Here is a 12864-nt window from a genome sequence, read left to right on the forward strand (position 1 = left end):
GGCACAGTGTGGACAAAGCAATTCATAACCTACGCGCAAATTACGTCAAGGCGCAGCGAGGCGAGCCGCATGTTCATAGATTTCAGCACAATTAGAAATAGTTATTAAATATTATTATTAAAGTTGTTACTTTACGTTGATTCATTGCTACCACGTGATCAATTGCTACCACACGTACAGAGCGGACCTGCATAATTTGGTCGCGTCACGACTAATATTGAATTGACATAATCGGACGAAATAACATAGGCCCGCTATCTGCCTATGAATCATTTTCTTCGATGGTACTATAATATAAATGCGACAGTGTGTTTGACTATATTTTTCTGTCTGTCTGTTTGTTACCTCTTCACGCCTAAACCAGTGAACCGATTTTGCTGGGTATAGAAATACTTTGAAACGAATTATGGCGCAACGGAGTTGCGGGCGTCATTTACTAAGCATAATAATTCTTACTTCATTATCGCATCCTTAATATAAGCAGACTCTACAAGCTACTTGACGTCTTTGAACTAAGCAATACGGACTAACCTGAAAGCGGTTGGCGCGAAAACGCTGAACAGCCTCTTCATGGTCACTCCTCGCACGCCCCGTCAGTAGTGACGCTCACCCCATGCCCCATGCCCTGTACACACACTACAGTACATCACTCACACCTATACACTAGTTGAAAACTATTCAGAATGCAGTCAAATGCAAATTCTTCTTACTTGATTGATTGATGAAAACGTTCACATAGGTTTTGGTTTGCACTGATGAGTCACTGCACACTTGACTAAGATTATAGGGTACTCGACAAGTGATATATAGGTACGCGCCAAAAGAAATGATTGAAATATTTTGCCGTTCACCAAAATTACTAGAGGCCGCACTCGACATTTAATAATTACACTTTAATTTAATGAAGAGATTGACAGAAATGGAGTAAACTTCCAAATTTTCATTAAAGTTAAGTTATTATTAAACATATCTGAGTGCGGGAGTGGTGCCCAGTTTCTGAGTTATTTGAAGGAGTATTTCCTAGCGCTTCTTATTGACTAGCTTAAAAAGTCAACCAATCAAAAGCTCTATTGAAAAGATAAACTCTTGTAAAAAAAACTCAGACACTGGGCACAGATCACGCACTCAGACACATTTAATAATTACTGTCTTACACTCAATTTAAAGAAGTTTTGACATACGCTCTCTTTAAAAAAAACTCCGAAACCTAGTACTAGTTTACATTCCGATAGCTTCTCTATCAGCTTGTTCCCGAACTGGTAGGCATCGTAGTCCCAACGTTCAAAAAGTGTATTTGTAATACCGATTTCGAATAAAAAGATATTTTATTTTTTTATGATAGACGAGTACATATTACCCACACTACTCGATGCACATCTCATAAATGTATGAAGACATCCCCAACATTAAGGCTTTGTCTTGGCAGGCTCGCGCGCCAAATGTCGCCGGCCTATTTGGACGAACATTCACACAATTTTATTGTACTCCCCGGCTTATAATTGAATGTGCAGGCGATTATCGCCTCTATTCACCCTGGAAATAGGTCCATAAAGCTCGTGGACCGATTCGTTAATTGTATGCACAAACGCGACTCGCGAACTTGGTAATGTGAATATGAAATTACGTATTAAATTAAGTCATTAACTTTTTAACCGACTTCGGTGAAGGCAAAAAGAAGGGTTTTGGCAGTCTACGTATGTGTTACAGTTTATACGTGGGAGAGCCATGGTTCGGCACGAATGAGCCGGCTCGACCGGAGAAATACCACGTTCTCACAGAAAACCGGCGTGAAACAGCGCTTGCGCTGTGTTTCGCCGAGTGAGTGAGTTTACCGGAGGCCCAATCTCCTCCCCTATTCCCTTCCCATCCCTACCCTCCCCTATTACCCTATTCCCTCTTAAAAGGCCGGCAACGCACCTGTAGTTCTTCTGATGCTGCGAGTGTCCATGAGCGACGGAAGTTTGCGTTTGCTCGTTTGCCCCCTTATCACATAAAAAAAAAATTAATATGCATCCTTTTTCAGCACCTGGAGATACTTTAATAAGTCCCGGGAAAGGAGTAGGATACTTTTTATCTTTGAAAAATGTACGGTTCGCGCGTGTTTAACCAATTTTCGCGCAACGGAGTTCCGGGTGTCATCTAGTAAAATGATAAAAATCATTAACATCACATACACACAAAGCGATGCCTTTATAAGCTCGGATAACATGGAAATGATTTTTAGTCTCCATGTTGGTTTAAGTCCAATAAGAAGAAAAAGTTGTCTATAAATGGAAGTCTCTATTGTCAATAGGACCGAGTAAGCAGAAAGAGGGATTGTCAATAGATCGGCCGATAGACATATTTATGTGCCACACAATATCGACTGCTTTGCATAAACGTATCCTTGGGGTTATTTAAAGAGAATGGCTGCCTAAAGATTTTACAAAAAAATCCTGTGTGTCTTTTTATACAAAGTAACAAAACAGAGTGTCTATGTGTCCAATCAGGGCAAGTACTGGGAGTCAACAATTACAGCCAATTTAAAAAAAATATTATTAATTTTTTAGTGCTGAAGAACACTGATAGGGTTACATGAAATCAATACTTACATGTTATAAATGCGTTACCTCTTCTTTTTGATTTTGCAGAAATTTGGTATGAAGATATTTTGAGTCCGGGGAAAGGACATAGGACATTTTTTATCCGAGCTTTGGTGCAACGGTGTCTTCTAGTTCAAAATATTGCTAATTATAGACATTAGGCGCGCCAATAACCTGGCGTAAAGAACCGAGCGCACGAGGCCAATTTTTATCAAAAAATATACTTTAAAATTTCAGCGACACTCAAATAAATATCCGCAAAAACTCAATACAAATATTTCCAAGAGATATTCCGCCTAATGAGGCAAACATCGAGTGCAAAATAATATGAAATCATAAAATGGATGTCGCAGTGAATCAGCTTGTTAGCGAAATGGCGTAGAAAGGAAGATGGCCGCTTTTGGCGCGGGCCGCGGGTAGTTTTAATTCTCAAATCTATTTACACGCCGAGAACAGGGCCGGATTAACAAACACATATTATCGTAGCGTGCGCTACGGGCCCCGCGCTCAGGGAGGCCCAGCGCTCGAACATGTAGTATGTGACTGTGGGCCACGACTGGCGTTCAAATATTATACATACAAAGTAAAACTTTATAGTACTCGTATTTCCTTTTAATTAATTTCGTCCCTCGGGCTTCCTGAGGTAGAGTCGACGGGTTTTCGTGGTTAGCAACCCCTGTCGATCCTGGAGAGACATGAGATACACTGGTAGGAATCTGTTAAATTAGCAAAAAGCCAGTATATAAAAACGACGTATATAAAATACGTTTTTACCGCAAAGAAACATGAAAAAAATCTGGTGAATCGAAAGTAAGCCCAGACTACTACGGGCCCCGCGCTACCTAAAGACGCCACTGGTTGCCAACATCTAATTATTGTATTAACAGTTTCTGACGTCCGCACTCCGCGCCGAGGCGCTATCTATTAACTCGAAATTCGACATGAAATATTTTCGATCATCGCACTGAATGAAGCTGTCGGATTATGTGTACCAAAGAGCAAAGATTTAATTGTTTCTTGGCATTGAATGGGCTTCGAGGCTATTGGGTGCCAATTCTGTACACCTCGAATTTTGGTTCGATTGTTTCGGATATTGAATTGGCTCCGAAACTTCTGTGACTTAAATTCGTGTGCCTCGAATTTTGGTTTCACGTGTGACACGAGAATTCGAATTCAGGGCCGACTCCTATGAGGCTATGACATATCCACGTATAGAGCACGAGAGGGGGGACATCGGACATTATAATATTTATTAATAACCGCAAAATGTACACTGAGGGTCAATTCAGACCGCTACACGACGCGTTAATGCATTTCTAAAGTATATATGGATTGGACAGATTTGCAAGACGTCTCACCACAATCATGAAATCTTTCAATTCAGTACAAATTGAGAAATACATCTACGCGTCGCCACAATAGACATATAATTCTGTCTACTCTGGCGTCGCGTTGCGGTATAAATTGACCCTAACGCTACGGTTGCTATTTTGTAGTCAGGTATGCCGTGCCTCCATAGTCCAATGGTATACAGGGTATACTTAGTAAACATTCTACCTGTAAATAATTGACTACCATAATAAAACTTCTCATTCCATGGATTTTTCGATCCGCCCACCTTTCCCGACTAGGCATTACAGTCCCAGTAATTTAATGATTTTCTATCATCTGTCAGGCTTCATAAATGCTTTTTGTAACTTATGTTACAATGTTACATCGAAAACCTACTGACTCAAATCAAAAAACCGTAAATCAGATCAGACAAACAAAATATAACCACCAACCAAAATGAAAAACATAAATAACTTTGAAGCGAATCCGAAAATAACTCACTATTTCTGAAATCGGTTTAAGAATATTCATAACGAGGCAGAATAAAGGAAATGTAAATCAAACTTAATGAGGCATTTTTTATAAAACATAAAGTTGGAGTCAGCAATACATCTCTTACATCAGATTACGTAGAGGGTAGTACGAGATATTAGTTGCAATTATTCAGATATTTCACAAAATTTCTTGCAGAGAAGTTAAAAGTTAGAACCTAGAGTTAATTTATGAGCGAGGTAAGGATTTTCTTATTAGAAAAGGGGCTAATTTATACTTAAGTTGAAAGAATAATATTATACATATTTTCAGGTATAAAGGTAATAAAAAATATCTGAAAATATGGCTAATATCATAACAATTTTACTGTGTTTTCATCACAAAAAATAGCTGAAATAACAAGCAACCCACAAGTTAAACCGTATGTTAAATAAGCATTTACTCTACCCTACCAAAAGACCCCTCGGCCCAGTGCTCTCTATCCCGGATATCCCATAAACAAAACCGGGACAAAGAGCATAAGGGTGACGTCACGTGTAAAAGGGCAACTTGTACCAGGCGACCAGGACTCGGGAAGAGCTTTGCTGTATCCACTATTTTCATGAAAAGACTTTAAGCTTACGTCATTGAGTCTAAAATGCAATGAACACACGCAGCTGGTATAGCTGCACCAAAACTGTGCTCTGGCATTTGCAGTTTTATTGCTATGTGAGTAAAGTTAATTTTTGAATGCACCGCACCAGACGATCCTTATTTTGATACCACACAACCCCAAGCCAGGCTCGATTAACCGGTTCTGAACCATAGGGTCAACGGCATAAGATTCCATTTAGGTCATCTAAAGTTTGGGTTGCAATATTTTTATTGCAATGGTCAGGACTCAGGACTCATCAAAGGAACGGGATGGCGCTATCCCAATTGTAATATGTTCGAAAGAGTCACAGTATATCTGCTCCTAACTTACTTTTCAAAAGTTCGAGGCCCTCTACTAATATAGATTTGAGATTTCTACGCCAGTCAAACACGAATCTTCTGATGCTAAATGATAGATATTGCTAGTTATGAAATATGTAGTTATAATTATTTGTCTTGTGGTCTGATTTATGCACCAATTTAATATAATTTATATGTTTAAATTTATAGTTTTATATCTGCCAATAAATTTTAAAACTAATCTAACAACAAGTTTCAAACTAATTTGGTTAAAAGTTTTCGTTAGAGTTTTTAACAAGTTAGATTTATCTAAGTACTTGCATAACTTTTTAAGCAAGGAATACTTTTAGTTATTCAAGACTTCAAGAGTCACAAAAAATGCTATTTACACAATTGTATGGACGATGGAAGGACGGATGTGCCTTTTTTGCGGTCCGAGGCCCTAAAAGGCCTTCGGCGGAGGCTGAACGGAAATGAGTTCGTTTTGTTCGGCTGTACATCACGAAGGTGTGAGAACTGAGGCCACAAACACGTGTTCCGGGGAGCGGCGGTACCAGGATATCAGGGGTTTGTAGGAACTCGTATGTAGCATGTGAGTGTATATGAGACGCAGTGTGGGAGAGAGATAGCTGTACGGACTGGGCCTGGTTTATACTCTACTTTTTGGTAATATCTGTAGAATAATAGCAATGTATATTTTATGGTAGACCGACGACCGTAGACGTTAAATAGAGTTACATTAGAAATAATTCGACGACGTAGTAATTAAAATAATAATATACGCTCGAATTTCAATGAAACACGATTTAAAAGGAACGTCCAGTGTAATTATAACAAATATATTATTATATTATAATGTGTCAACTACTGTTATGTATTTGAATAAACACAGTTGCGGTATTTACATAGCAATCAAGTTTTATAATTTTGTGGCATCTATATGCATAAGCGTCATCTATTGGTTTTTGTCTAAACTACGGAGTAAAGACTCTACCGTCAAACACACCATTTCATTCAAAGTACCCTACGAGTTACGACACCTTGACTCGTAGACGTAAATATATATGTGCAGTGGGTTCAGACTTCCACCTTCCGGTACTATCCACTATCCACTCCGCGTGTTCTATACAAGGACGCCCTCTATTTATTTGAAACTGAACCTTTTGGTTCTTACCAGAGCAAAAGCAATCCAAAATACGTAAGCCATGGATGTAGAGTAGATGTAGAGTTGTTTATTATTTGATTCCTTAGATGTCACTACAGACACCAAATATTAAGTGTCCTGATAAAAGGAGAGACACATCACACACCTCATTTGTTATACTTAAGCTGACCCGGCAGGTGTTGTTTTGGCATAAACAACTGTTAAATTATTTCAGTTGTGAAAAAAAATTATAGTCGATTCTCAAACCCCAATATGCACACAAAATTTCATCAAGTTGTTGATAGAGCAAAAAGTACTTACAGCCAGCAAACCTTTGCTATCCAGAGTAGAAACTTGCTACTTACAGAATAAATATTTACACTTTAATCAGTCTTTATTGATATAGAATTAATACAGTAAGTCAGTACATTCATTATTAAAGGATGTTAGTAAAGTACTCTTTAATAATATTCTATTAATATAATTTGTATACAAATAAACTTTGCGTTGGTTTATTCTAACCTTTCTCTATACTCTCCGTCACTCTACGTAGAGCTAGGATATAGGAAGCCTTGGAGCTGAACACGGGGTATTAATAGCTGTAGTATGTGTATAGCTGTAGTATATATTGTGTATGTAGTATAATTCATAATATAACTATTAATTACTACAGTAGTATATAGTTAATAACCTAAGTAATATATAATAGTGATATAATATAACCTAAGTGTCTAAACACACCATGCCGAAGTTCCGCGGCGGAAGGTCGGCATGATTACGTCAGCAATGACAAACGCATACAATATAACGCGACGGAATTACACTGCAAGCGGAATCATGCCGAATTTCCGCCGCGGAACTTCGGCATGGTGTGTTTAATTATTATAGATGACGGCTGCAGCTCCGCGCCGAAATTGTTTATCACGCGAAATACATACAATTCTCTATAACCAAAATTATTCTGTCCTTTCCGGGCTCTCAAAGTATCTCCATGCCGAATTTCATCTAAAACGGTTCAAACGGATAAACGTGAAGAGGTGACAGGCAGACATAGAGACAGACAGACGAAATAAGGAGAAGGATGTCAATTGAACCATTCTTGCAAATTTAAGGACGAACGGAAATAATTATTAATCCCTTTACGTTTCTTTAATTTTTCTTTAAAATTAATTGTGAGTTGTGACTGTTTAAACTTTAAACCCAGAGGTTAAACAGCAGCAGCGGTATTCGCGCCGATTCAGTTGTTAGTTTGAAGTCTGGGTACGTGTTAAGTTATAACTATTGTGATTATATTTCTCCATCCCTCCTCCCCCCTACCATTAGTCTGTTGTAAGCTTTCAATAAGATAAAATTGTTATTTCAACTTGTAATCACCGATTCCAAGTAATTTCTCCTGCGTTAAACAAACATGGCAATCACGATGATTGATAGAAAACGGTGTAGTTAGCTAACTAATCTATTCATACCCTCAGATGTATCCCTTTAATCCGCCATCACAGCTATAAACACGCCACAAAGCGCCAAATTACCATCTCGTTTGGACAAATTGCCACGTAATTTGACATCCACCCCCGCGACTTCGCTGGCAAAACAGCGATACAGCGCTTTAACCGCTTTACAATGAACAAAATGACGCCCGCAACTCCGTTGCGCCAAAATTCGTTTACCGCGCGGGAACCGTACATTTTTCCGGGATAAACAGTATCCCATGTCTTTTCCCGGCACTCAAAGTATCCATACCAAATTTCGGTAAAATCAGCTCAACGGTTTGGGCGTGAAGAGGTAACAGGCAGACAGACAGACACACTTTCGCATTTATAATATTAGTATGGACTAGACCAGGGGTCACCAAATGGCGGACCGCGGTTCGCATCCGGACCGCCGACCCATTGTGTGCGGACCCAAACATTTTCGAAGATGAACTTTGTTAAAAATAAATTTCGGTCTCGACTTACTGATGAACAAATCTCCAGGACTATGTCATATGACATAGCTATTGAGCTTGCACCAATTTCACTCCAAACTTCAGGCAGATAATTAGCAGCAAAACTTGTCACTTTTCTCATTGTTAATTATTGTGTAACTACATACCTTTGCCGTAATTACCATTGTTTATTTTTTTTATGAAATGTGTGGACCGCGAAGGTCATTTCATGTCTTAAAACTGACCCCGAGCGAAACTAATTGGTGACCCCTGGACTAGACGTTTCCCGCGACTCCGTATGAGCGAAACCTTTTTTTTTGCCTTATTTGTCACAAGCGGAGCCTTATCGCAAACAAACAATCAACAAAAAGTATTATCACTTAATTTTGTTACACCTTGTTAAAGGCTCTCTCGCTTGCTTCCTGGTTTAAGTTGACATTGACTTTATCTCTCGTAAGTCCTATTAAGTCGCATCGATTATATTAAACGAGCTAAGACTCCAACCCACACTTACGTAAACCTAAATCTGCGCTGAATTTCATTACGTTAACGATGCATATTTCTGCATTATAGCCTCTTATGGTCTATTCCATGTCTGTGCCTGATCAGATCGATCAATCCAGTCTTCTTGAAGCCCACTTATCGTAAACAAACAAAGCCTTCCCAAGCTATAATAGGCAATTTATAGGACAGGTAAAATTTTACAAAATGACTTATCTAGTTATAAATTGCTAGTTTGTTCGAAGTAATCCTTAAACTAGGAAAAGTACAGAACTTCTCCCGTAATAGGCTGTAAACTTGAGTTGTACTCACTTAAGTTGCTCTCAAAAGTTGTTCAGCCCCGAGTACATATTACTGCCTAAACTACCTCCTACGCAAGGCTAGATGTTGTTATTTTACAATTCTTTTACAACGTAAATCTCTGAGGAGGTACCGTGTGCCTGGCAAAATATATTACAGGTTAGTTAAAAAGGTCTATCCGAATACGCGTTTTTAAGAATCTATTGACTTATTATTATTTCGAATCAGGATTTTATACTTTAAATAAATAAATTACTAATTAGCTTTTTTACAATTAAACTAAACGCGTAAACACACAGACACAGTGAACTTTTTACAAGGAACTCATACACACCCGTATTATCACTTAGTTTTGTTACATACATCCTGTATAGAAGACTTTGCAAAGTTAGTTATTGTAGCGTCTCTTATAACTGAGAACTAGACAATTTCGCAAATTGGCGTCCTTGCAGCGCTGTCAGCGCTTCATTGGCCAGCGAAAACAACAAGTTAACCAAGATGTAAATTGATGTCGACCGCTGCCGGCGCTGCCGCGGCGTATTTACATAATTGCGAGCAAATTGAAATGAACACTCTGAATGGCTGTGATTGGAGGATAAATGAAACATGACGGCTTCTGTACACTTTCTGTACACGGTTCTTAGGGTAATTTGCCTTTAAATTTCGCAAAAATAGTCTAATCAAATCAATTCATCTTCTAACTGCTGCATTCGGCGATTATGGTTACTTAACTATAGTTAATGATTTGATATAAACCATTTTTGTCAAAAACTGCCTGAAATTAAAGTTAAGTTAAATACTATTAAAATTGAGTAGTTAATTGACGTAAGTGTGTAATAAACAATTTCAAAATGGTCGTATTTCGCACAAATTGATTAGGATGAGGTAAATTATCTATATATCTTCTTATATATAAAAATGGATTTTTAAATGTGTTAGTCGCGCTAAAACTCGAAATCGGCTGAACGGATTGGGCCGATTTTAGTCTTAAAATATTCGTAAAAGTCCAGGGAAGGTTTTAAAGTGACACGAAGTTCACCGGGACAGCTAGTTTGAAATAAAAAAATGTGGATTTCATGTATTTGCCAGATGAAGAAGTAGGTAAGTTACAGGTTTTGTTTAAATAATTATTAGGGAAAAAGTGAGTAATTACCCATATGTTATAAGATGTTAGTTATCCATAGCATCAACTAAAATGTTAGTATTTATATATTGTTTTTTAGCTTTACTTGTCCTTTAGTATGTTAATTTCTCTTTTTAGGGTTCCGAACGCAAAGGGTAAAAACAGGGCCCTATTACTGAGACTTCGATGTCTGTCCGTCTGTCTCCAGGCTGTAACTCAATAACCGCTACAGCTAGACTTCTGAAATTTTCACAAATATTGCGACAGATGTTGTTATATTTCTGTTGCCGCTATAACAAGAAATACTAAAAACTAAATAAAATTAATATTTAAGGGGGGCTCTCATACAACAAACGTTATTTTTTGGCCTTTTTTGCTCGTAATCAATAATGGCAACAGCTAGGCACTTGAAATTTTTATAAAGGCCTTAGTTATATGTCTACTTTAATATTTTTAAATTAAATATTTATTTTATTTAAATAAAATTTTAAAATAAAAATTTAAGGAGGCTCCCATACAAAAACACATTTTTTGGCATGTTTCTCGTTTACGACAGTACGGAACCCTTCGTGCGCGAGTCCGACTCGCACGTGGCTGATTATTTATCTACCTGAATACTAAAACAAAACTATTAACAGACTTTCGACACAGAAACTCTACGCGACGCGACGGGAGCGCGGCGCTCGGCGGCCGACGCATATTTGTTTTTGTCACAAACTATTTTAATTAATTATTTGGAAATCTGAAGTTTTCTTTAATAATAACTTAAATATTTTAGTGTTAAAGCATCTTCAACGACAATATTTTCAAATGTAAAGCTATGAGCGAAATTTTATTTTCAAAACTTACACTTATTCAAATATAAAATTTTGGACATCTGAATAGTGACTAGCATTTCATCTTCCGACAATGTTTCCAACCTACGAAGCTATTAAAATAAAAAAATTAAAATCAAAACACCAGAGGATCAGAACTTTTCATATTGTAACCATTGAAATAATGATAAAAATCGTTACAATATTTCAAGTATCATTGTAAATGTAAAGGGAATCGTTAATACTAATGAATTCATTAAAACATCGGATTTATGTTAGTAACTCGTTATAATTTAAAACCCGCTGTAAATAATTAAAACAGGCTGACCTTCTTTAGTCTTAAGTCTATAATTACAATGAATAACAAAAAATATAATTGCATAACATATATTTACAAAATAATGATACAACAAAATATTGCACAGTTGGCATATACCTCAATACAAATTTAAATAAAATTGATGTGAAGAGTTAGGGTCAATTCAGACCGTAACGTGTAGATGCATTTCTAAATTTCTAAATTTGTACTGAATTGACAGATTTTAATTGCGTGAGACGTCTTGAAAATCTGTCAAATCCATACAAATTTAGAAATACATCTACGCATCGCATTGCGGTCAATTGACCATCAGTGGCCGTATTTAAACAAAGTCGTGCAGCCGGCCGCACTTAGAGACATTTTATTAATTACTTACTGCCTTATTCATAAACGTTAATTAAGTTTTAAGCAATACTTCAAATAATATTTAACAAAAAATTGCAATCATAAACGCTATTTAGAGTTAATCATCTGCTTAAGCTGTTGCTCAAATAGCTGTCAAATCAAACACCCTAAAAACCCTTGTTTAAAAGCTTAGTTAGCAAAATGGTGGCCTAACAAACAGATGTTGTGGCGTGATTTAATTTTGTGAAGATTTTGCCATAAACTTGGTACATTTTCTGTCAAAGTCTTTTTAAACAAATTATTATAAAGTTAAATCGACATCAAAATACGTCTTTGAGTGCGGCTGTTAGTGTCTAAGCACATTTTGCGAAATTTATTATTTCAGCAGCCTTATTTCTGTCTAAATATAATCATGGAACTTTTTTCGCGTAACTTTAGCATAATATGTTTAGCCATTTGATACCGCACTCAGATACGACGATTAATTACTTAAATGAAGATTCTGAAAGAAAATGTGTCAAAATTCATTTCATTTAATCACAGTTAAGTAACTAAATATTCGTCTCTGAGTCCGGAAGTTAGTGTCCATTTTCATCGCCAATTAAGTTGGACAACTTAGAACAAAAAACACACTGGAAAAACAATTTTCATACCTGGGAGATCCAGTGATATCCCGAATTTCTACTATAAACAAATCTACATAGGGAATGGTGAGGCAAGAACGGGTACCATAGTTTTATCTTCTTCACAACAAGAGCTTTAAGAGGATTCCACACCGCCCTTTTTTTTCATACAAACGTTGTCCCCTGTTTCCTCCCTGGATAATGCTAGTAGAGTTATAATTTTTTTCCTGAATATCTACGGCCACTAATACAATGTCCCTATGTTTTCTTTTTTTTCATAATTAAATTATTAAATAAGATATGAACGTTCAAAAACCCAAAAAAATGGCCAGATTTTCCACTGTGTTCAAACGTCCAGAAAACAGATTTGGCTAGATTATACAAAAAAAGCAAAACATAGGAACACAGCTCAAGCCTATTTTTAATCTTTA

This window comes from Aricia agestis, chromosome 8 (assembly GCF_905147365.1).
Source record: "Aricia agestis chromosome 8, ilAriAges1.1, whole genome shotgun sequence".
Classification (NCBI taxonomy): domain Eukaryota; kingdom Metazoa; phylum Arthropoda; class Insecta; order Lepidoptera; family Lycaenidae; genus Aricia; species Aricia agestis.